Here is a 4,935-nt window from a genome sequence, read left to right on the forward strand (position 1 = left end):
TCACATCTTATTGAATGGTAGGACCCACACGTCAATGTTGACAATGGGACCCCCCATTGCTTACTCACATTTTATCGAGCGATGTAATTATTTTGTTGTATCTCATAAATAGTCAGTGGCATGGAAAATAACGTTATTACGGTTGTTCGTGAGGTGATGTGTATGACATTGCGATTGTTTGGTTCGATCTCAAAAATAAAAATGGTAGGTAGTAGTTGGCAGAAAAAGGTGTATATCATGGATAATTATAGGAACAGTAGGCCCAATTCTAGGACAGATTCATTTGTGTGTTTGTGTCGAATGAAAAAAGTTGGGTACAATGATCGGACGACCTCATGTCTAGTTGCATGCCACTGCCAACGAGTGCTCTTGATAAAAAAGGAGTTTTATACGTCTAAAAAGGGCTTTGTACATCCTAGATCGCTTACACTAGAGGTTGGGGACTACGCGGATGAGTAGATTCAGACTCTAAACAATCGTTGTTGAAAACCATCATTTGACGTTACCAATTTTATTTACACAAGTACTCCTTTCTGTCCCGAAATACTCGTCGGAGAAGATAAAATAGATGTATCTAAAATTAAAATATATCTAGATACATCCATTCATCCGACAAGTATTTTCAGACGGAGGGAGTAGTACGAAAATTCACTCGTTTGCATTTTGTTTTATTCCAAGATCACATATTTAAGATACCTGTCTACGTTATCTAACATGTACAACTTTCGACATATATATTTACAAATCTCTAGAAAAGACTACATGGAAAATACCACATCATAATGTCTATGTAAGGTTTACTTTTTTTAATAATCATTTGCTACTTATTTCGTATTAAATGAATTGCACAACATCATGTGAAAATTAAATTCTGAAAAATAAAACAATCTGCACACCAGAAAAACTCTTTCCCCTCCGTTTCTCTTTCTTATTCCCGCATCCTGTCCCCACCCGTCAAAGGCCGAGCCAAATTTCTCCTTCTATTTCGCCCGCGAAGAGGCACCGCTAAAGGCCACCGCCCACACCGGCATTTTTTCGCCAGATTCAATCGACTCTCCTATATCCCACGACTGCGGCGATCAGGGCCGGCAGATTGGGGGTGGCCGCCCGCCGGCCGACCTTGAATCCACCACACAACCATCCCCATGAGCACTCCGCTCTATCCCCCCTGCTCGCAGCGACCAGCGACGACGGATTGGGGGAGGTCGCCCGACCGGCCGAGCTCAGATCCACTACATCAACCAGCGACAGCAGATTGGAGGAGGCCTCCCCACCCGTCTCTCTTTCCCCACAGATTGTAGCGACCAGCGTCGGCTGACGGTAATTTTCTCATCCCGCCCTTCTCATCCCGCAAGCTCTAGACGTAAGGGATCACCATGGAAGGGATTTGGGGGAGAAAAGCACACGCAGTCGTGTACATCTCTGAATACAACGACCATGTGGCAAATCCCGTAGCTCTGTAAGTTTTACTCGATTTTTACTCAGTTGTCGTGAGATTTCCTGTAATTCAACGACCATGTGGCTTCCCTGTTTGTGGTTCCGCTACCCCATAAATCGTCGTTACCTAGGATGGTCAAAACTTAATGTCTGCACTTGTTCTTGATACAATATATTACCATATGGAGTTCACAGTGTATGTTATTTATTTCGAATTCTTGATAAAGACTGGGTCTGCACTTGTTGTTGTTCAAAACTGAATAAAGATTGAGTCTGCACTTGTTCTTGTTCAAATCAGAATAAAGACTGAGTCTGCACTTGTTCGAAACTGAATAAAGGCCGAGTCTGCACTTGTTCTTGTTTAACTGAATTCTGGATGCTCCATATTTCCAAGTAAGTTGTTTACTTCGATCTGTTCTGCAACCCTCAAAAGCATCGTACAGTAATGTCTTTGCCATCTCCAGGACCGTACATAGAAAATCAGAGGCCCTGTGCAAATCAAAATTTAAGCCCCGACGTTGGAGTATAGTTTGTTAATCACTGCAACAGTATAATTTTCATGTAGAATTCAGCACCAGATGCACAAATTTAAGAAAGAACAAAAAACTGGATGTAATAGTGTACTTATAAACACGAGTAGTAATAAAAGAATAGGGTGCTGAGAACTCCCACAACCTTCAGAGTAGCATTGTAGTTGTAGATCATGAAAGACTGACGTAAAGCTCCAGTGGGTGATTGCTAGTGTACATGACCATGATCTGCTAGAGTAATTTAGAGAGAGAGATGGAGAGAGAAGTAGGAGGTGGCTTGGGCCTTGGGGTGCGATATTTCCATCATTGTTTACTCTAATAATTAACATCTTAATTACCTACAAGGTCGTGAGCCCTCCAATTTTTGAGGCCCTGCTCAACCGCTCCGGTTGCACCTACTAAAATACTGCCCTGGCCATCTCAAATTACACAAGCATCAATTCCAAGTTTGAGTATTAAGGAACACATGAACTACTTAATAGTAGAGCTGCTTGTTTATAACTATTTTACACAATCTAGTCTTTTTTGTCTACTAGCAATGAAAGCCAAGTTTCAAGAGATAAGTTAATGTAATCATGTACGTTACAAGTACTCCTCCAAACAAGTTTAAGAAAATTTTAGTCATCTAGTGTTGATAATGTAGGCTGGCGGATCCCTCGGCAATTCATTAAGTTCACTCTTTGTCATCTTTTCCAGCTTCAGTTACTAAAATCATACCACCAATTCTGGAGAGTGATATGCATAGCAGGGAATATCTTGCGGAGCAGAAATGCAAGGGTGGGGCATATTTGAAGGAAAATGATGCAACGATTGCGGAACACAAGGCTGCGGAGTAGGAGTCTCTTAAATACATACAAAGCATAACTCGTAGCCTTGTATACCCTAGTGCCCCTAATGCGCAACTGACACAAAAGGCACGAGGTGCTGATGATTGCAGTGACTCAGAGTATGAACTAGATGCTGAAGAGGAGGCCCATGTAGAGGAAGAGGATTTGGGAGATGAAGAGGAGGTCGCTCTTGCTAAGTCCAAAGCAATGGTATTCATGCAGACGTACATCTTAAATAATATGTACAATGTCGATTGACTGACTTTAATATTGCCTTGCTTGTATCATCTGCATGTAATTGTGCACTATAAGTATCACAAATAATTGACTCAAAGATTGATTCACATATTCTGTCAAGAAGCATTATCAAATAAGCCACCCAACATTACTCATGAGAAATGGACTAGCCTTGTCAATAAATGGTCTGATGAAAGAAACAAGGTTTGTAACAAGATATGCGACCAACAATAGTTTTTGCATTCACATCTACTGTACCATATGTAAATACTTATATTCATTTTCTCTATGTAGAAAATATGTCAAATGAATAAGGAAAACCGAGAAGCTGTCAGGCAACACCAAAAGACGGGATCTATGTCCTATGTTTCCTATTTCAGCAAACTTGTAAGAATTCCAAATATCTTACTTGTAGTCCTATGTCTATTGCATCTGGCATTAATGTTACAATTTCATATATCTTGTAGAAAAAAGACAAGTACAATAATCAGGACCCAAGTCCCATTGAGTTTTTCAAAGACAGCCATACAAACAGCAAGACTGATAGCATGTGCTGAGTCAGGACTTCTAGCTCATGTAAGATTTCTTCCTCTATTGTTTCTGACTTGAAATAGATTCTCATATTGCTAGCATATGAACTTTGCCTTAGCATCAATATTTTTCTTTGTACTATAGAATGCGATGGAAAAGAAAAGGGAAGCACAATCTGAAGGTGAGCAGCCAGTATCCGATACAGCGATTGTGGCTGAAGTTCTAAAGGAAGAAAGCTCCCATAGCACCGTCCTTTCTAGCATGGGGTATGCATCAAGATCCGGGAGGTCAGGGAGCTCTACTTCATCATCCTAGATTCGATTTCTAGAAGAAAGAATTGAATAGAAGGATAGAGAGGCAAGAGATGCAAATGACAGGTAATTATCTTATTTCCCTTTCTGTTCTTGTTGTTTCTTTTTTCTTGCTTCTGTGTGCATAGTGCACTCATTGAAGTGAACGAAAGTTCAACTAAGGAGTGCTTCTTTTAACTTGGGTTGTTGACTTGATATCCTTTTGGTGATGCTTCCTGTAATCAAGTTGTTGATTATGCATATTTTAAAACATTATAAGTTATTCTTGAGTTTACTGTTTCATTGGCCCGTCGGCATGCTTGCCTTGACATTTAATAATGTACTTATCTATTTTAAATTGGTACCCTTGTACCTTGTTATCTTGTATGTTTTCATCTCATTACGATGCAACATTGTTGTGTTTTGTCATTTATAGGCATCGGGAGGAGTTAGCCGCAAGACTTGAAGCACGAGAGAGAGCATTTCAAGAGATACAAAAGAAGCAGCAAGAAGAATTGGAAGCTCTAAAGAAGAGCCAGCAAGAGAAGAATGAAGCCTGGGCAAAGAAGCAAAAGGAGACAGACAATCTGCTTGATTTTTTGAGGGCCAAAGCAACTCTGCAGTCCCAGTCCCAACCAGATGGTTCATGAATACCATCCTTACATTGCAATCATCAGGATAACATATGTGGTCTTTAGTTAATATTTGTTTTCATCTTGTCTATTGTCTGTGTTAAACTTGCATCAGTTTTTTACCGCCATTTTTGTTTACAGAATGATTTGCCTGAGACGATTTCATACATAATATGATTTGTCTTTGATATCAATTTATGATGTGATTTTTCTCTTCAATTTTTTTATATAATCTTATGTGATGTGAAATAAATACTTATTTTCATCGTAATTTAGATTTGAAAGAAAGTAAATATATTTTGATGGCGTCATCTTCATCCATAATAAAAGTAATGGCACTACTAGTGGGATAGCCGCTCGGGTGTTGATCTGGCGTAAAGTTAGTGACTTGCCTCGTCACCGAATATGGTACAATACGGCATATTTTCTCCTAACATGTGACATTAATTGA

The 4,935-nt window shown here is 39.7% G+C and overlaps 1 long non-coding RNA gene across 7 annotated transcripts; it reads left to right on the forward strand.

The window, feature by feature from the left end:
* Positions 1-956: 956 nt before the first annotated feature.
* LOC109765243 (uncharacterized) lies at positions 957-4,678 on the forward strand. 7 transcript variants are annotated; one of them, XR_012189567.1, is made up of 9 exons: positions 957-1,320; positions 1,736-1,830; positions 2,664-2,799; positions 2,905-3,004; positions 3,156-3,235; positions 3,326-3,418; positions 3,499-3,607; positions 3,707-3,939; positions 4,289-4,678. It is a non-coding gene; the product is annotated as an uncharacterized lncRNA (long non-coding RNA). The 7 variants fall into 7 exon arrangements; XR_012189566.1 differs by lacking the exon at positions 3,156-3,235 and having other exon boundaries at positions 1,002-1,320; XR_012189565.1 differs by lacking the exon at positions 3,156-3,235 and having other exon boundaries at positions 1,201-1,459.
* Positions 4,679-4,935: the final 257 nt, after the last annotated feature.

This window comes from Aegilops tauschii, chromosome 7 (assembly GCF_002575655.3).
Source record: "Aegilops tauschii subsp. strangulata cultivar AL8/78 chromosome 7, Aet v6.0, whole genome shotgun sequence".
Classification (NCBI taxonomy): domain Eukaryota; kingdom Viridiplantae; phylum Streptophyta; class Magnoliopsida; order Poales; family Poaceae; genus Aegilops; species Aegilops tauschii.